This window comes from Notechis scutatus, chromosome 1 (genome assembly GCF_049901735.1).
Source record: "Notechis scutatus isolate UNSWTSFEM ecotype Mainland chromosome 1, rNotScu1.2, whole genome shotgun sequence".
NCBI classification, from domain to species: domain Eukaryota; kingdom Metazoa; phylum Chordata; class Lepidosauria; order Squamata; family Elapidae; genus Notechis; species Notechis scutatus.
This window is the reverse complement of record NC_142009.1, coordinates 293,950,406-293,972,062: the sequence shown is the minus strand read 5'-3', so window position 1 is coordinate 293,972,062 and position 21,657 is coordinate 293,950,406. Positions and strand designations below refer to the sequence as shown.

The following is a 21,657-nucleotide window of genomic DNA, read 5'->3' as shown; positions in this document are numbered from 1 at the left end:
CTGGGAACTAAAGAGCAGGTGACTGTGCTCACTGTCCTAAGGCCCAGGGGTGCAATTCAACTGGTTTAACGACCGGTTCAGTGAGTGCATGTGTACTCCATGTTTAAAAAAGTGAATAGTTACCTTCAACTGCATCTTAAGAAAACAGCTGAGCTGCAGCAAACTGAAGCAAATCAGCTGTGCTCTAACAAAAAGACATATAGCACAGAAAAGAGCAGGGGCAGGCGGGTAGGCAGGTAGGCCCACATGCTCGTTGGAGCAAACCATTTTGGAGCCAGCTGATAGTCAGAACAAGGTGTTCATCTGAACTGGTCTGAACTGGGAGAATTCCACCCTTGCTAAGGACCCTTCAGGTCCAACAGATTCCCAAATAAAAGGGCAAGATTCCTCCCTAGCTATCTCCACTGATCTCCTAGGCATCTCACTACAGCAAAGCCAGCATCCAGCTGAGAACAAGTATAGAAATGCCAATGACATGCTTTCCAAATGTCACTATAAAAATGTATGACAAGTGATGTGATCTGCAGACTACAGTAACCATAGATTTGAAGTGTCTGTATTGAACCTGATATCTGGAATCAGGAAATAAATTAAATACCATAAATCTAGGTTGTTGAATCTGCTGATGGAGACAGACAAGTCACAAGTCACAATACACTAAAATTTGAATAATGACTGTTATGAAAATGATCCCCAAACCCCAAGATGTTCATATAAGTCGGATAATATTTGATTTTAAGGCTATGACTGATGAATGGAGCAGATGCTGGACATCTGCTAACCCAAAACAGGTGTCCTGGTGGCACAGTGGTTAGAATACAGTACTGCAGGCAAATTCTGCCCACAGCCTAGAGTTCGATTCTGACAGGGCTCTTAGGACTCAGCCTTCCAAGGTTGGTAAAAAGAGGACCCAGACTGTTCGGAGCAATATGTTGCTATTGTAAACTGCTGTAAAGCACTATGAGGCAGTATGTAAGTAAATTGCTATTGCTATATTCTTCTGATGTTGTAAAAATGCAACTCCTCCTAACTCCAACCTAAGTAATTCCCATTAGTTCAGCAATAGTTGAAAGAGGCACATATTTCTAAACCAGGATATAAATAGCAAAAAGAATGAGAAACTGAATATGCTGGTTTAGCAAAGTGACTGACGCTTTGAGTAGTAAACAATAAACATGGAAGTGGTGTCCATAGTTCTCAGGACAGGCCACAAATAATCTGAGTCCTAAAACAACAAAGGTTCAATTAATGTTCACTGAAATTTCATCTACCTTCTGATGACATAACAGTAAAAACAAATGGTCAAATGCAGAAATACGGTCACCCGTAAAAATATTCACTAGATTGAGTTTCAGCATTTTTTTGGGGGGGGGGGGAGCAAAATTATATGTTGAAGCACATTTCATTTCTAGGACATCTTTTTACATTTGTATTCATGACAGCGTATATGGCAATCTATTTTCTCTTCCATTTAATTGGGTCAAAATCCCAGATTATTAGGAACTCTTTCCCTCTCTCTTTATCCTACCGCAAAGAAGATGAAGAAATTACATGCTATAAATTCATTCTTCTGTAGCCTGCTTTGAAGAGAAAAATACTTAATAAACCAGCTTATTGAATTAATAACAAGCATATTATTTTATTAAACATTTTGTATCGTCCATGTACGGCTAGTACCTGAATCAAAAGTAGAGTAATAAATGTACATATTTATAAACTAACAACTAGCTGGAGACTTGAAATGCCCCTCCCCAACATCTTCCTCTTCTCCTAGGTTTTCTACAGAATATTAAAATAAATTTTAAAAATCTTAGTTTTTGCAAGAAATGTTCTTCACTCAAGGGGAATAAGGGTCACAGAATAAAGTATCTTTTAATTTCTTTATACAAATAATAACTTTTTTCCTCCATTCTAATGGTATTAGACTGTTCTAACATTTGTATTTTCATCAATTTTTTAAACAAAGATAAACTGAAGAAGAGGTATTTTGTAATGTTGCTTGTTTGTTTGACAAGATATTTAAACTTCCCTATTGTATGATGTTGAAAAAGAATCCTGAGCATATTGCTAACAGTCAAGAAAGATGGTGCATCATTGAACGAATCAATCCAGAGTTCTCGCTTAAGGGAGGGCAGGGGAGGGAGAAAAGAGGAGAGGACAGAAGATGAAGAGTAAGGTGGATGGACAACTAGAGTGCTGATTACTGCACAGTGGGAGACTTGGAAGAACAAATCAAAGATTGTCTTGGAGAAAACCTTACTTATGTGTTCACTAGGACTTGAAAATGATTTGATAGTACATAATCAGTTCTAATCATAACATATGCTGGCTCAATCAAAGACTGCATGAAGAAGAGTTAGCATTACTATAATGAAAGACAAGTGTATTGACATGATTGTATCATCTGTATTGCTCCTCTGCTTTGAAGGGAAGGGAATCTGCAAGTTCAGATCCTCCCCAGCAATTGTAGAAAGGGGGAGGAAGATTCCTCTCATTTATATTGAATACTTCGGTGTTCTTAATGTTGGTGAAGGTATTCCCAGTCATTTTCTCCAGAACCACAATTCAAAGGCCTATTTTTTTTCCATTCAGCATTCCTGATGACTTAACTTTGATGGTCATATATTATCTCTGAAAACTGTGGCTTTGATTATATTATATTTCCTGTCAGTTGGATATCTATGGATTCTGGAACTGCCATAGTCTTTCTTCCAAGTAGCATGTATCTCTCATGCCTACAGTCACCACCATTAGAGTATGTTTTTTATCATGGAAAGATCAAACCTTTTCCCCATTTATTCCAGCTGTTTGCATGGCCTGCATTGCCCATTGACACAATCTTAGTGTTTTTTTTTAAATAAAAGGTCTAAGTGATCCATAAGATCTTTTTTGTTATTATTGTTAATATACAACAACACATTGAAATTTCTGTCTTCTATTGAGGGAGCACTGTGAAAGAATCAAAACTTTAATAAATTTTCTTCAAAAACTATTCTTTCTGCTAATCCCTTCATGGCAAAACAAGCATTTCACTCACAGCTTGTTACTGGGCATCAGAAAACCATGAAGAAAGTTATGAGATTGACTCTGCTTGAATAGTTTATCTTTTCAGTTCCAGAAATTCCTTGTAAACAATTAAAATAATCCAAGAAATATATTTCATGACTATCTGGTATAGTTATCTATGAGAAGGCTACTATTTTCCTGTACATTATATAACCAAAAGTGTGTGTGTGTGTGTGTGTGTGTGTGTGTGTGTGTGTGTCTCAAAATTAATATATTCAGTGTTGAATACTAAAAAAAATACCTTAAAATTAATTTCAGTTTTAAAATGATGTCTTTTTGGCTAGCTTCTTCCCTTTCAGTCCTTGGTCTCATTCTACCAAGCCAACAGTCAGATAAAATAGTCAGATAACAGAAAATGTCTTAACCTCTTCTACCTTGTACAACTGCCACCGCCACAATGATATCTTCCTAATCAGATTTAACTTTAGCAGACAACCCCTTGGATGTATTGAGATCCCACATCAAAGGTCTTGCAGCTCCCATACATTAGTAAGCAAGATTGACTAAAATTGCTACACATTATTTTATTCATTCATGTATTTATTTATTAAATCAAATTTTATGTCAGTCTTAACTAATTTTGATGTATCAATCCAAATTTAGCTTAGCAATCATGTGCAGAATAGGAAATTGTGGCTCTTGTTGAGCTTTGCTTGGCTGAAATGGGCTGGCAATTGAGCTAAATTCCTCAATTTTAATGGATCTGGAAAAAACACTTATTTAAAAAGAAAAATATCCTACAGTTTGATATATTGCTTATATTATATCCTTTCTTTAAATCTAGTTTGTTTTTCATTTTATGTTTTTAGGATTGAAAACTGCCAAGAATTTTTAGATTCTTGTGATATATAAATATGAATAAATAAATAAATTTGGCATTCTCTGTGCATACACAAATACTAAATTATTCAGTTTTCATAGTAGCAACTTTAAAATACGGATAGGCAACTTTGTTTTAAGGGTCAATGGTTGTCATATCATTTTGGTTATTAATATCATGGAGGTACCACAATAATTGTCTTGAGATACGGTGGTTTTTTTTTAACTCCTGTTGGAATTTGGTGGAAATTTGCGTTGTTTGTATTTTGAGATTTGCTATTGAATTTCATCAAGAACAGTTTTTCCCCAAAAGCTCTCACTCTGCTAAACAAATAATTGCCTCAACACTGTTCAACTATTACAAAGTCTGCACTACTATTACTGTTAATCTTCTCAGCACTCCTTATCACCCCTCCCCTCCCACTTGCCACTGTATGACTGTAACTTTGTCACTTATATCCTTATGATTTATATTGACTGTTTCCTAGTATGATTTGATTGCTTATTGTACCCTATGACTATCATTAAGTGTTGTACCTTATGATTCTCAACTCTTTTATGTATACTGAGAGTATTTACACCAAGACAAATTCCTTGTGTCCAATCACACTTGGCCAATAAAGCTATTCTATTCTATTCTATTCTATTCTATTCTATTCTATTCTATTCTATTCTATTCTATTCTATTCTATTCTATTCTATTCTATTCTATTCTATTCTAAGGCCACAAAAAGGGGATTCAGAAACTGTAGGCAGCCCTTTAGGCTATTAATTCTCACTCTTGTTTTAAAGTAATCCCAGTTGTGTCCATCTTTGTTTTGGTGGAGGAAATAGTTTGAAGACTCAAGCTATTGGGAAACATAAACAAGTTGTTGGTGGATTTTTTAAAATATAATTTAACTGTAATGCCTATAGGATACAGTATCTATGGGGTGTGTGTCTGGATAGGATGAAGTCTATATGAAAGCAATGATTATGAGATTTTGCTTTGTTATATTGGTGGGGAAATTTGGGAATTAAGAGCGGTGGTAGCAGAGTGGTTAGAATGCAGTGCAGGCTAGTGCAGGCTACTTCTGCTGCCTGCCAGCTGCTTGCAATTTGGTACTTCGAATCTCACCAGGCTCAAGGTTGACTCAGACTTCCATCCTACCATCTAGAAAATGAGGACCCAGATTGTTGGGCGCAATGTGCTGACTCTGTAAACCACTTAGAAAGGGCTGTAAAACACTGTGAAGTGGTATATAAGTCTAAGTCAGGGGTCTGCAACCTTAAACAAACGCTCTGCAGAGAGGCCTCCACCTTCTTGGAGTGGAGAGCAGGTCTCACGACCAGGTCAGCCTAGTATATCAGGGTGGAGGACAGGTTGCATGACTGGGTCAGCAGAGAGCTGCAGGAGTGGGGTCAAAGAGCTGCATGCCGCTCTGGAACCGTGGGTTGCCAACACCCGGTCTAAGTGCTATTGCTATTAAAGATAAGTAAATTAATTTCAGGGGCTCTTAGTGCAAATGGAATGCATAGGCTTGTATCTCCAAAATCAGCACTTTCATTATTTTGTATCAGTTGATTTCATAATATGGTCCTTGATTTAGTTTCATTAACCTTTATTTTATACAGATATCCGTTGATCAAGTAAGATAAAGAAGTCAGTGAATAATCACATCCCTTCCCCTTTCTGCTCATCTTGGTGCTATGTACATCCTATTACATTCTATAACTGTGTTTAAAGTAAGAAGAAATTGCTTGTCTGTTTCTACAAATGGATGTTATGTATAAAAGAACACCAGGAGTAATTTTAGGTACTCTACTGCTGGGAAAGCACCTCCTTTACGATGTAAGATCTTCAGTTTAAGTGGCTATTTTGATCCCCTGTTGATCTAGAAGTAGCAATCTATTCCTTGCTTGATTATGCTATTTTTCACAAAATGCTTCAAATCATAATAGAAGTCTTAGAATAGCTTTTATATAGGTTCACTGTGAAGAGAATTCTTGAGACATACAGAATACTGAAATTTAGCAGCATATTCCTATTTTATTATTACTCTTGTTGCTGACGCTTTTATGCACAATACCATGACAATGCTATTATTTTAGTAATATATTCTCAGCAAGGTTGCTTTTGTTAGAGAAAAACTACCCAAGTCAGTGGACTCTTAAAATGGAATGAATTCTGTTCCATAAAGCTATAATAAGCATGTTGATCTTTATGGTGGCCCAATTTATCATGGCCCAATATTATTTTAGCAATGAACTAATTTCACTCAGCAGAAAATAATAAGAAAACAATAATTACAAAAATCATCAACTGATTTGATGAAAATAGTTGCTCCAAAAGTTTCCTCAAAAAAGACACTTAAGCTGACACATTGTCCATCCGTATGTATCCATAGAATATGCAGTAAGGAGTTTTAAAACACTTATGGCCATATAAGAATCATATTTTTATAACTAATATTAAAAACAGCAGTTGTAATATCTGTTAACTACTCTGAGGAAAATATCTTATTGATTCAGAGACATTGTTCCTTCATTTCTGAAATTTTATATTGTCTATGTTCCTGTTTTAAGTGATTGTCAGTGTTATTAATTTTAATAACCCTGCTGCATAAACTGTTATTAATAGATCCAAAAGCAAGCAATAACTTTGAAAAAGGCATTACAATCAGTAAAGAATAGCTTAACTCTCAAACAAGTGGTTTGAATTATAAATTAAATAAAGTCTTCATGTGAGTGAATGTGCTATAAAACCAAAGAGAAGGGATTTGCTTTAATTATGTAATGTTTTTAAAAACTTGCATTCACAACAATAATTTGGAACTGTCAGAAACATTATTATTTTCTGCACTAAAATGCAAGTGCCAATGCCATCTAACTCAAGAGTGGAATTAATTCAGACCGTCACAACTTGTGCTGCATAGCTGAAGAAACAAACAAACCACCTGCTTATCAGTAAAACTTACCAAAAAACCAGCTGCGAACAATAAACAACAATGACAAACAACAATTTCTCCCTCTTATATCAAGGCAGAAAAGCATCTAAATCACTCAGCATCAGGAGGGTTTTCTCTATAAGGATGAAACAAATGAAATCGACATAGCTACACATACCCTTCAGTGTTGTATGTAGCGGAACAAAAGCTTTTAATTCTGAGTAAATTCTAATTCTAAGTAAATACAATCAGATCTAAATATGTTACCCTTCATACTTTTATATTGCATGGTAAGATTCGTAACATTTTTTGGTGTGTGTGTATCTGGGCATGTGCGCACACATTTACACACACACACACACACACACACACGCACGCACCTCCATGATAGTCTTGATTCCTGCAGTTTCCTTAGCAACATGATTTGGAAATGGCTTATCATTGCTTCTTTCTAAGATTGAAAGGATATGATTGGCTGTCAACTGTCATCATTCCTAAGGCAAGACTGGAATTCATAGTCTCCCAGCTTCTAATCTTTAATTACTACATCAAATCACTATATCATTTACATGTCATGCACTGAACTTATGTCATTTATATGTCATGCACTTAAGTTTCCTGGTTTCCTTCCTTCCTTCTTTTCTTCCTTCCTTACTCCTTTTCTTTCTTTCTTCCTGTTTCTTTCCTTCCTTCCATCCATCCATCCATCCAGCATTTATATGGCTGGCCATCTACCAGAATCATTATGGGTAGCTAAGATTGCGTTATTCCAATCTGAAAAAAAAAGTCTTTCTTAGAGGAGGTTGTTTAAGTAACAGGTTGCACACCATCTCCTCTATCACTGTTATCTTATACCAGTTCATTAATTTAGTTATGATTCATGTGATTTTCTATCCCAGATACTATAACTATCTGTTCTGCTATCCCACTGCCATTGATCAAAGATCCAATCGTAAATATATAGAACCAGAAGTTGCAATCCTGATATTTCAAGATACATTTTTCTTCTTGATTATTTGAAATATAGCAGGGCAAAAATAAAGAATAAGTCTGGGGAAATTGGAATATATGTTAACCTTGCATGAAGTGCAATAACTCCTTTTGATGACACAACAACATATTAACTCAGGGAAGCAATTGCAAAAATCCTAAAGCAACAGATAAGAACACTATTTTCTTCATCAAAGTCAAAGGAGAGAGGCAGACTACTAAGACTAATAAAGCAAATCTTGTCAAACAGTAATGTGTTCTTTTGACAGAAATATAAAGTCTAAGAGTGACCAACCAATCAGATATGGTTTAGCTCTATAGTAAACTAAGCAAAACTGATTAATTTGCATCTCTTCCACAGGTGAATAAATCTTGTAACATTTAATTTTCCATAGATATAAACATATTTCTGGTGGATCTATGTTCCTGAAAGGGCAGTGTGGTGGCTCAGTGGTTAAGATGCTAGGCTTAGTGGGTAGAAAGCCAGAAGCTCAGGTTTGAGACCTGAGCACCATGAGATGGGGTAAGCTCCCATCCTCACCCCAGCTTCTGCCAACCTAGCAATTCGAAAGCATGCAAATGTAAGTAGATAAATAGATAACACTTCAGTGTGAAGGTAACAGTGCTCTGTGACATCATGCTGCCCACATGCCCATGGAAATATCTTCAGATTCTTCAATGGCCTTGAAACAGAGATGAGCACTGTCCCCTATCATCCTAAATGACTAGTAGAGTAAAATCTGCAGGGATTCCTTTACCTGAAGGTTTGCTACCATAGCAAGATACATTTTTTTCTCCTTATAATCTTTTTTCTCCCCTAAACCTAACCCCTAGGATAGTGGACTATGAAGAAAGGGGAATCATTATACAACTTGCTTATCAGCTTCTATAGGATATAAAAATACCAAGAAATATACTTATATAAATATGAGAAAATACGAAAGGTTTAAAGTGCAAAACAAAACTACAGTTATTGGGGCTGGAAGAATTCCAGGCATTATGATACCCTGTTTCTCCAACAATACGGCCTCCCCTAGGAAGTCCCAGCATGTTTTATAGGCATGAAATGAAATTAAGCCCCTCCCCCAAATTAAGGCCTATATTAAAACATGCGAAATGGGGAGGAATGGTGGGGGCTTGCCATTAGGAAGTAATTTTGTTGCACACCGGATATGGTGCTGCCTGCGTTGATCCCGATAATGGCCCCACCAACGCCGAGGTCAACATCCAAGCCGTTGCTGCCCGCCCGCCCAAAGATGCAAGGGGGAGGGAATTAAGTCACCCCGAAAAGACAGCCTAGCCATTTTTTCGGGCTGAAAAAATAAGACCCGGCCTTATTATATGAGAAACACGGTAGTAGTTCTCTGTTGATTAATAGTATGGGTGGAAATGACCCCAGGTTAACAGAGCTCATTGCAATCCCCAGTTACCATAAGCAATTGTTTTGCCAATGTTAGCAGATGCAAAACATTTAACTATTGCTCTATTTGGTTATTCCAATAAAGAACCTATTCTGTTTTTTGTTGAAAGTATGTGATACGCAATCCCTATTACCTATGAAAAAGAAACAGGCTGCAGATAGCAATGGTTTCTCTCTTTGACAAATCTCATTTTTTACAAGTAGTTTGGCAGTAAGTCCTATTGAGTGGGATTTATAACTCTAATTAGGTCACCGCCAAATGCAGGATCAAAGACAGCAAGATTAATTTACTTGTCTCATGTGAGCAAAATAGATTAGCCTTTTCAAGTCTGCTGCTCCCCCAGAAAGGTTAGGCTTCATCTCCCAACATTTCCTGCTAGCTTAAAGAATGGATGTTTTATCCGGACATATACGAAGGGTGCCAAATTAGGGAAGGCCACCCTAGATGAAACTGGATTGCCACTTCTTGGCAGGGGGAATTGCACTCTCATTTGAAGGCATGTACATAATATAATTGATAGTTTTCTATTAAAACTAGCTTTGTTTGTTTATAAAAGTGATTAGTAGCAGTAAAAATTGATTATTGAGTTTCCAAAATTATGGTTGTTTAGTACGGTGGTCCTTGAATTTTGAACACAGTTAAGTAAATTAGAGCTAAAGTAAGAAGGAGGCAAGAGGCAAAATACCTTTTGATAACACCAAAAACACCTATGTTTCCATTAACTATTCCTTTGATATCAGGAAAAAGTGCATCGCTCTATTATTCAACTATTACCATCTTTAAGCACAGAAATAAACCAACCACACAGTCTAAATGTCCACAGGACAAAAAAAAAATCTAGAAAAACAAGAAGCACGCTGACATTAAAAAAATTGTCAGCACTTAAGGTGAATGGAGTTAGTTAAGGCACAAAGGCCAGAACAGTTGAAAAGATGTCACAGCATATGGCATTTTGACCTTTATATTCAACATATAACCATTCTAGTAATTAAAAGGATGACTTGACAGCAGGGGGAGGTATGTGTGATGCATTTATTGTTTGTTTTTGCTCTTTTCAGTCATGTACATGTGGTCACCTTATAAACTATTTCTAACAGAATAAAGGGTTAGAAGGGATTTTGGAAATCTTCTAGTCCAACAGCTTGGTAGATTGTGTGAGAGAGAAGGGCCTAGGATAGGACTTGGGTTAGACAGAGTGTTTATATCTAAAAATTTGCAAACAGGTCTGATGGAAATGAAAATTTTAAGGTTTACTTAATTCAGTTATCAACATACTAAAATTTGCAACTAGCCTGGTCCAATAATTTGCATTTCAGAGTACAAGAGTTGTGTAAAGTTGGGGAAAGGAAGGAAGGAAGGAAGGAAGGAAGGAAGGAAGGAAGGAAGGAAGGAGGGAGGGGAGGGAAGGAAGGAAGGAAGGAAGGAAGGAAGGAAGGAAGGAAGGAAGGAAGGAAGGAAGGAAGGAAGGAAGGAAGGAAGGAAGGGAGAGTAAGAGTAAAAAAGTTACAGTTTCTTTAAACATAGTAATTAAAATTATAGTAATTAAAAGTGTGCAACTTTTTTTAGCAACAATGAGTTTCCAAAAAACTGAAAAAATTTGGAGCAATGAGATTACTGATTATTCCCCATTCCCTGCATGCACACAAAGTGCTATATTAAAAAAAAAATCAGTATTATCGCTTTCTCATGAAAGGAATGAACAAAAGCATATCTGATTAAGCACACTCTAAAGTTACTAAGTTATACTGCCAAACTAAGCTTTTTTATTCTTTACATAAGATATTTTATTTAAAAGCTCATTCTTGGCACAGAAGGGGCTTTCATTTAATTTCTTTATTTAAATGCAACTGTTTCTCAACTGCATGAAAGGATAGCTTATGCCATGGGTAATATACACAGATGCACACTGATTGCAGATATTATAAAAACCTTGCAATCAAGCTGCTAAAGTCCCATCACACAAACACACATACATACACACACATATACACAAAATAATAGTAATAAATGTATATTACAGGTAGTCCTCAAATTACAACAGTTCATTTAGTGACTGTTCAAAGTTATAATGGCACTGAAAAAACTGACTTATGACTGTTTCCCACACTTATGGCCATTGCAGCATCCCCATAGTCACATGATCAAAATTCAGATGCTTGGCAACTGACTCATGTTTATGATGGTTGCATTGTCCTGGGGTCATGTGATCACCTTTTGTGACCTTCTTACAAGTAAAGTCAATGGAAAAATTAGATTCAGATAAACAGAGTTGGAAGGGACCTTGTAGGTCATTTAGTTCAACCCTCTGCCCAAGCAGGAAACCTTACACTATTTCTGACAAATGGTAGTCCAATCCCTTCTTGAACTAACTTTATATTTTCCCATTTTAAATATTATAAAGCAATGTTTTTTCAGAGAAAATTATTCAGTCCTCTGCATGGAGAACTTCAGAAAAAAAGTCAAACAGTGAGATCACCCCATAGTTGAATGATCCTGTGGAGGCATGGCCACAACCTAGAATCAGAAAGTAGCCAAGATCTTGGACAGGGTTGCAGGGTTGCACCCAAGAGCCCTTTACTGGCCCATCAGTCACTAAACTCAGCACTGGAGGCGGTTGACAGGGTAAGAAAACATTATTATTATTTTAGACATTATTTTCTGGAATTCCAACAGCCATAAAACTGGCTCTCAGAAATCAGCTATTTCATCCACAATTGAATACAGAGAAATAATAAGTCTTCCCAGACATTTGGTTTATGGAGTAATAAATGCACAGTTGACTAATACACTATCATTAATACACATTTCTGGATAATACACAGAAAGCAATCCAGATGTCATCACTCAAGGAAGGATTTCCATTGACGACATTGGGCATTATCCAGGTACTTAAATTGCAAAATATTTGCCCACATTTTTTCCCATGCCCTCTTGGTTGTGACAAAATAACTGAAAAGGACATTTCTTGGATATTTTCCTGTAATAGAACAAAAGATAAATTTCTCCCTGCTATATCACTTTAAAGCTTTATATTACTTAATTTTCTAATTAAATAACGCCATCATCTTCCATAGCATGCATGTACTATTAAGAGAATCACCACCTAAAGTCCCACATAGGTTGATTTTTCAGGAACATCAGACACATTAGATTTCTTCCACAAAATTTAACTTTTTAAATCTTTAATTCAGAAAAGTAAAGGCAAGAATTGAAAGCAAAATTGAAGATGTTAGAAGCAAGGGACAAGTACGTCTTAATTGGTTCAAGATGTGGCTAGGTAAAGAGGTATATCTTCAACTGTTTACTGAAAAAGAACAGCCTAAGCACAGAGTACTTCCAATAGTGGGTTTTCTCACTGGGATGGTTGCTAAGAAAATTCTACTAATGACTAAACCTACCAATGGACCACAAGCAATGTCTTTCTCAGTGCTCTCAATCCATAGCCAGACCCTAAGTCATTTAGGTCTTTACAGATCAATGTCAGGAAAAAAAAGATTACAAGAAGCAATGTATCCAAAGTTTATGTCTTTTAATCTGAAGAAATGCAAATATCCACACAATAGCTGACTTCACAGAGCATGCTAAATTGGGTTAATGATGTATAATCCAATCAGTTGTAGTCAGCTGTATATTAAGTACACTGAGCCAAGTCTTCCAAACAGAACTAGAGAAAGGACCATAAGAGAACAACTGAGACAGAAAGGAGTACCAATTCAGGATTCATTGGCACAGTCAGAACAGCCCTCCCACTGCAAATGAGCAGCATCCAAGCCCAGATCACTGTTTCCTGCTTGGATAATGATAAAGGTAACAAAGCCTTGGTAATATTAACCCAAAAGCTGATGGAAAGCGAGCACTGTGGGGAGGAATTGGGAGGGAACATGTGGCTTTTAATCAAGTTGGTGTGATTATATGCTGTTAGTAACACTGCTGCTGCTGTTATTTATACACAGTCTCCCAGATAATCAGAATAGAGCTGGAAAGGACCTTTAAGGTCTTCTACTCCAACCCCCTTGCTCAAGAAGGAATCCCTATACCATTTCAGATTGGTGGTTGTCCAGTCTTTTCTTAAAAACCAACATAATGTAGCACCTACAACTTCTGAAGGCAAGTTATTTCACTAGTTAATTTCACTGTTAGGAAGTTTCTCCTTAATTCCAGATTGCTTCTCTCCTTGATTAGTTTCTATCCATTGTTTCTTGTCTTGTCTTCTAGCGCTTTGGAAAATAAGTTGATCCCCCTCTCTTCTTTGTGACAGCCCCTCAAATACTGGAATGATTCTGAATAGATTTTGTTTAGCGTACTCTTCTCAAAGATCTAAGATTTGTTAATGATATTGTTACGAAATATGCATTGTAGTTATTGATTACTTTTTGTTATAAAACAGGATGGAAATATAGTTTCTAGAAGAAAAATATTAGTATCTATCACCTGTCCCTCTATCATCTGTCTATCTAAGTCACCCATCTCCTCACAGAGAGAAACTGCACATTTTACAATTGTAACTCAAGCAATCGAATACCAAATATCAGAACTCCAGAGCAATGTGGATTCAAAAAGGAAATTGTGACAATGTGTGAGCATATAACATCTGCTAACATTAAAAAAAAAAACTAATACACATATATGCCCAGCATTCCTGGTTGGGAAGAGTAGTCATGCAAGCAGGGGTGGAATTCAACCAGTGTTACTACCAGTTCGGTGACTACGTTTTGTGCTTATATATCTTAAGTCAAGAATGAAATATTTTATGGAGATTACAGGCATTTATTTGGGAATGTGTTTTACAGTGAACATTTCAAACATAATTAAATGAAAGTAATATTTTTGAGGGAAAAGAGTCCTTTCTGAAAAGATCTTACTAAACTGCAATTTTTGAATGCAATTTTTTTTAATTGGAAATTTCCCTATTCTATAGAAGGCGCTAGCCACAAGAGGTGATTTGGCATTCCTCATCATTATAGCAGGTTACTCAGGATCAGTTGTCAAACCCAGAAGCATCCCTTTAATGGCTTCAAATGTCCACAAAAAGGAGTTGTAGAACTTCAGTTGCAAGGGAAAGCCAGTCACTTATGTGAGTTTGGAGCAAAGTAAAAGAGAATATGAGAAATGAGAAAAGTAAATTGAGAGCCATTTTTGTGTAATGGCTAAGGAAGGCATCAGGTTAGAAACTGGAAGATAGGTGACTTCTAGTCCTGCCTTAGGCAAAACTCTAGCTGGATGATCTTGGGCCAGTCACTTTCTATCCACTCTAAAGAGAAGGCAATGGCAAACAACTTCAGAAAAACCTTGCCAAGAAAGCTGCAGGACTTATCTTGGTGATGTCCAAGAATTGGGTATGATTGAATGGAAAGAGGGGGAAAAGAGAAATAAGTTCTTTCTGTATTCATATCAAGTAAAATTTTCACATAAACTGGAGAAGGATATGGAGGATGGAATATTCTCTTGACATGAGCTTTATAACTTCTGAAAGATTATAGTCAAGACCATGATCAGTAAGTTTTGTTAGCACCCATCCATCTATTTTAGAATAGAAGCAGATTAATCTTAAATTCAAGAGACAATGAAGTAAGGAAGAATCAAACTTTATATTCCTTGTTAAAAATCTAATAATGTTCTTTATTGTAGGCTCTGTTTAATGGGAAATATTCTACAATTATATAAGTTGATGACAAAAAGTTATCTTCCAATGTACAAATTACATAATTGCAATTTGTTCTTTTTTATTCTTCCTTTTCCTGGCAACCTTGTTCTAATTCATTATTAGTTATTTTTCATTTTATGATGAATAGCAGCATTTTTCCTTACAGCATTGTCATACAAGTTCCAATTAGTGAGAGTTAACAATGATATTAGCAAGATGGGTGAGAGCTGTCTTCCATATATACCACAATAAAGTTAGTTTTCTACTTGTAAGAGAAAGCTGTTTTATAGTAAAAGTTGCTGAGGCATAGCAGAAATATAGACTATTAAAAACAAAGAACAACAACAAAAAAGTGTGTTTTGCAACAGCAAAGCATAGCTGCAGGTGATAAGAAAGACATTAAAGTTCTCTGTGTTCTTTCTTTTGATGGCCAAATGGAACACTTATGAATTAGAGTTTAAAAAGTGCTTATAAAGGACAATATTAGAATTATAAAAGAAAATTCCATGTTTGCCAAAAGATATAATGCTATAAAGATATAAAAGATATATAACCATGATAGGAAAATTTTGTGTAAATGCTTCTCTTGAGACGAAGATCATAGTCATTGTCCAAAAAGTAGCTTTGACAATGCCATAGCCATCTTATACAGTATCAAGAGCAAACATTAGTGTTACTAAGAGACAAGGAGGAGGAACAAAACATTTCAGTTAAGAGCTCTTCGGTTCTCTTAATTCAGAAATGGGAAAGAAGAACTTTGCAAGCCAAGTTGCTAAAGGACTATAAGCATATTATTCTTGTTAATATGAGTCTTCAAGATGCAAACTCATCCTGTTCTTTTTCTAACCAGAACTTTTCATTTAAAGTACAGGCATGTCATTGTGAATGCTGATATTACAGAACAACAAAGTTGCCTGGGCAATATTTAAAAATATTAGATATCTGATACATAGGACATCTCAAATATATTCATATGTTCATGCACATAAAAGGAAACCATCTGAAGGAGACAACCATTGCATATTAAGTAACATGTAGTTCTCAGGATCCTTCAGCCTGGGGAGGGGGGGAAAATCACATTTCACTAGAATGTTGTTGTTGTTTTTTTCACAGCATCTATAATTATGGTAGAAGTGTTTGCAATTCTGCCCTTTTTCCAGGCTTCAGAATAAACTTCTGATGCCTACTGAAATGTGCCATAAAACCAAGAGGAACTCTAATGAGCTCCCAAATTCTTTTATCTCTTAAAGTTTTACTAACCCCCTCCATTCTCCATCAGCCAGCAAACTCCAAAATATGCTCACTCCTCCCCCCTGCACTGCATTGGCACCATAAGCAGAGATAAAGTTGCATGGGGACAGGAACACTTCTACTAGTTTGCAGATTTTGTAGGACTGGAAATTGTTGTGGAAGCTTTTCATATATGTTTGGAAGAGTTATCGATAAAAAGTAACCAGCCTGCCAAAGAATATGATATCTGGATACCATCAAACCTGACACCAGACAGAGCATAGAACAACTCAAAGAAGTAGTGCAAGATTGGAAGATGTGGAAAAACCTGGCCTATAGAAACACCTAGAACAGTGGTGTCAAACTGGCAGCCTGGAGGCATAGGGCATACCAACCCCAGCTCTGCAAAGGGGAAAAAATATTGTGATACGTCATGTGATGGCAATGTGATGCAGCAAGTTTGATACCTGTGACCTAGAGTCAGACACAACTGAATGGATAACTTCAGCATCATCATGAAAGATGGGTTGAAACTCACCTGTATAAATATCTCTAAAATTAATTACTTGTACAATTTTCCTTTCAAAACTGAGACATCCTTATTGCATGTCTTATCAGCTGGAACTGAGCAAGCTGTTCATTCATTGTAGATTATTTCCTTTGAAACTTAAAAAAAAAATGCTTGGCCAACATGTATGAATCAGAATAAAGTCTAGCTATGTCCTTCAGAATGTTTAAATGTCTTTAAGAACAACTATATTTATTATTTTACCAAATGATCAAAATGTCAATATCATTTTGTACTTTACTAAACAGATTTGTGCATTAAGATTCCAAGATTACACATTCATGCATTTTAACTCCCCTCCATCACATTTTTATTTAAAAAATAGTAAGAGCACATTTTGTTCCTCATTTTAAATATAAGAAATGTAATTAGTAAAATTATTAAATGGATTTTTGAACATTAAATACATACATGTACAAAAATATTTTGAATCTTGACTTCCGGTTTGCAAGGCTTCGGCAGCGGCAGGGATTCGCAATACCGCGTGATCCCTGCTGTGTTCGCTGCCGAGGTGCCCCCGATCCTTTTGGATTTGGGGGATATAGCTTCCCTATAGAGGCAGCTGAAGATAGGGGGGATCTGGACAGGGGTTTGAGGGTGTCGCAGACCCCCTCCCCAGCCGGCAAAACCCCCTTTTCCCAAGGCGGAGGAGCGGCGGTCAGTAATGGCCGCCACAAAGAAGCCTGCAGCTGGACAAGATTGTGCAGGAGAAAGAAAGTCGGAAGAGTCGTGAAGAAGTGAAAGTGGTTTTTGCTGACCGGGATAAAGTAAGAGAAAGTACCCTGGAACTTGAAAGTTGCCAAAGATAAATTGTTTCCAGAGAGAGTTACAAGCGGCGAATGGAATTTTAAAAGGGAAAGGTTTTTTGTTTTTTTTTTCCACTCTCCTTCCTAACGTGACAGCGGATGGAACCATAAGAGAAATCGGAAAACCTGCATTGGAGGTAATTAAATGCTGAAGGGATAAGGATTTCTGAACATTTAAAAAAAAAACAAAAAAACTTTTTTGCTGTGAGTGGGAAGGGAGAGGGAAAAAAAATTGGAGCAGAATTTGAAAATAAGGAGAAGATTGCCTAGAATTTTAAAGAGTTATTAAACATTAATAAGACTTCCAAAAGATATATTTTAAACGGAACTTTGTGACTAAACACTAACCCCAGAAAGAGAAAGTGAAGAAAGGAGAAAGTACTTAAAAGAAACAGCTCATTTGGATTGCTTGGTGATCTTGGAATTTCTGAGAACTATCCTTGATTAAAAGCACTTGGGTGGTTGTTCGGAAAAACTTTTTCTCTCTATAATGGCATCACTTGTGGATGAATTGAAATTTGAATATCAAAAATATAAAAAAGAAGAACAAGAAGGGAAGGATTCTCTTGGCACTCTTTTTCAATTTTTAGAAATGGCGGTTTGTACTTATGAAAAGCTGACTGCGCAACAGGATGACTGGGATAAAGAAGAAGCCATTTTTGATGAACAAGTGACTTTAGTTGGGGAAGGAAAGGAGAAAGAGGAAAAGGAAAAGGGGACTTTAAAACTTGGAAAAACAACCAAAAAAGAGAAGAATAAGGTGAAAAGTGGATATTATGTTAAAAAACAACAGAAAGGAGGAAAGCAGAAGAACAAAAGAGAGGTGGAGAGACAAGGGGGTAAAGAGGGCAAGGAGAAGAATAAGCAAGGGAGAAAGGAAGGGATGAGAAGCCTCAATGGTGGGGAGCAAGATGCAAAGAAACAAAAGTCTTTTAGAGATAATGGGTAAACTTTATTGAAAAAGGGATTCTGGAAAGGTACATAAGATTGTATTTTTATATTTGTACTTAGAAATAATCTTAGAAAATTGGAAACAATATGTAATTTAAAATGTGATAAAATATTTAGTGTAATTTAGTGAAACTTTTGTCAAGAAAAAGAAAGCAATGAAATAAAGGGGAGAATTGGAGTAGGAGAAGGGGGAACATTTTAACGAAACAATGATTTAAAATATGTGATGTGGGGGAGAAATAACTATGGAAAGCATAAGTGTTCCCATAAAGGCATGATATTTAATTGAAATGTGTAAAGTGTTTAAGATATAAATGAATATTAATATTAATGATTAGATTGTGTTATTCCAGTGAAATTTTTTGTGAAGAAAAAGAAGGCAATGAAATAAATGAGAGATTTGAAGTAGGAGAAGGGGGAACATTTTAATGAAATAATGATTTAAAATATGTGATGTGGGGGGGAAATAACTATGGAAAATAGAAGTGTTCCCATAAAAAGTATGATATTTAACTGAAAAGCAATGTGTTAAGTGTTTAAGATATAAATAAATATTAATATTAATGAATATTGGCATTGATAATAAAAAATATTGTATAATTTTAGAATGTACCAAACAGAATCCCAATGTAAGCTATGTATTTTATATTAAGTATTATAAATGTAGGGGAAAGAGATAAAGGCATCATACTCCAATTAGTGTACAGGAGAAGTTTTGTTTAAAGAAGAAAGATAAATGGATAGCTGGAAACAGAACAGACAAAGAATAAATATTATGATTTGAATTGAGATGAGATAAATAAAATAAAATTAAGAAAATTTAAAAGAGATGAGAAGCTATACAGAAAATTGAAAATGGTAACAAGATATGGAATGGTATATAAAATGAATATGAATTTGAATTTTTGTCTGTACAAAGAGTTGTAACCCGGGACTAAGCAACTTTCAGAAAAGATGTTTTTTATGTTTCTATGGTTTGTGTTTTTGTGTGTTTATGTTTGATTGAGCTAATAAAACCTCGGAGGAATGTTAGAAGAGGATAATTGAGAATAAAAGATAGAAGAGAATAAAGCAAGTCAGAGGAAAATATAAGTATAGTGAATAAAAACATATAAAATAGATAAATATAGAAAAGAAATATAATTGAATAAAAGTAAAGGGAGAAATAATGAGAAACTTGAAAGGATATGTATGTGTTCATAAGGAGATGTGTCAAGGGTGTATAAAATGTTTTATTTGTTTTGTTAAAATTTACAAATAATTTGCAGAAAAGAGGTTTTATGTTCTTATGTTTTATGTTTTGTATGTCTTTAAAAATTAATAAAATTTGTTTAAAAATATATATATATTTTTTGAATCTTCATTGGTATGCAAAATGCTCTTTGAAGTCTTCCATTAAGATTGTGTCCTAAAAGCTAAACTATAAATGATGGTATTGGTTACTAGAATTTTTGTTTAAATCATTAATAGCTATATAAGCTATATAAATGTTTTACATTTTAAATTACAATGAACCATTTTGGTAATATTACCTGTCTTTTAAGTGAAGAATATAAGGAGAAAAAAACCTCAAACTTTACAGTTTCAATCCAGTAACTTCAGAATATAGGCCAAATATAAGCCAGAACAGGGATGAGAATGGCAGCTGAAACCTCTTTGCTGGAAAATTAAGAGACTGCAGGTCAGAACAGAATACCATAGTAGTAACTTTGGTATATCTCCTTTCTCCTCAATTAAATAATTATAGTAGATGATAGCATGGATCAGTGACATAATAACATTAAATATCCTTGCTATAGTAGGGTAAAAACTACAGATTTGATTTCTCTGAATCCAAAATCATCAATTGGTGGACTAGGAAGATAGACATTCCCTCCTTTCTTTACCATTTGGCAATTAAGCTATATTGAACCCCGAATGAACCCCAAATGGTATGGCAAATAGAGATCTTGAATATTCAGATAGGCCTTTAAAAATTTTTAAGGCTAACAGAAGTAAATCTGTCGCGTCTTTTCACAGTCATCCACCATCATTTCATGGATTTCTCTCTCTACTCCTTCTTTTTCTTTACTGGAATTTAAAGGCTGGCATTTTTCATGTGATATTTGTAATCACATATACTGTATGTGTGTATGTGCGAAGCAGAGAAACAGGAGAGAGAGGGAAGGAGAGAAAGAAGGAGACATAGACAAAGAAAGAGAAAAGTCAGAGACGTGACTAATGAAAGCACAACTATTATTTCCTCCACCCATTCTGACCTTGTTTTGAAAAACAAATGCAAAATAGCACTGAATTTACTTTTGGCCTTCCTGATGAATCAAAATATAACTCTGGGATTAAAAAGGAATTATTTAACCAGGAAAAGGGATTTCCATATAACTATTCCACTATTTATCTGCTCCTAAGAATAGACGTTTTCCCCCATTCTTGCTAAACTGCTTTTTTTATAAGTAGCTAATCATTTTCCTAAATGATAGATCCATGAGTCATCTGAGTAAGTAAATATTGAAACTGATGTTTTAAAACAACATTTTACATTAAGCTTATAAAAACTAGCAAATATAGCAAATATAATTGTTTATACTTGGGAGGGGGTTCCATTTTTTAATCATTTGTTATTTTCTCCCATTTTCTGGACAAATATAGCTTATTTCTAAATAGCTTCTCTTGTTTGCTGTTCTATGATAAGCTATACTCCCAGTTGAGACTTAGGTAATGCTTGTTATTTTTCATACATTCTTTTCTCCAACTCTCAATTAACACAGCACAACAAAGTCCCTTTGAGTTCAGATTTCATACATTTCAATCTTCTGTTTGCACTATAATGAGAACAAAATAGTCTTTTTTTTCATTTCTATATTACTACAGTACACCTTGTAAAAAATAAATTGTGAAGGGCATAATATAACTTTTCATGAAGTCACTTATTTCTTCAGGAATATATGCAAGTGCTTGTATTGAAACAATTCAACCCATATTGAATCCACGTTGCATTGACACTGTTGGACTTTGATTCTTTCATTCATGAGTAAAGAAGCCAAGCGTCAGTTGATAATTTTTCCAATCTGATGACTTCCAGATGTCCTGAACTTCAATTTTTGGAATATCTAGCTTCTTTAGGACAACCTGGATTCCCTATGCTTACATCCACAGAAGAGCTGTGGTTAGTACTCTAAGATATTTGGAGAAACCTTGAAGAAATCTTGCCAAGTTCCTTCAAAAACTGTGTGCAAAT

General features: G+C 35.4%; 1 protein-coding gene and 1 long non-coding RNA gene across 21 annotated transcripts in view; one reads left to right on the top strand and one right to left on the bottom strand.

The window, feature by feature from the left end:
* Nucleotides 1-21,657, bottom strand: part of NRXN3 (neurexin 3) — a 1,270,300-nt gene that overhangs the window by 796,157 nt on the left and 452,486 nt on the right. The gene's annotated exons all lie outside the window — the stretch shown is intronic.
* Nucleotides 12,860-21,657, top strand: part of LOC148133440 (uncharacterized) — a 77,824-nt gene continuing 69,026 nt past the window's right edge. The window contains exon 1 of the long non-coding RNA XR_015746814.1: nucleotides 12,860-13,030. This is a non-coding gene — a long non-coding RNA (uncharacterized LOC148133440). The remainder of the gene's footprint in view (nucleotides 13,031-21,657) is intronic.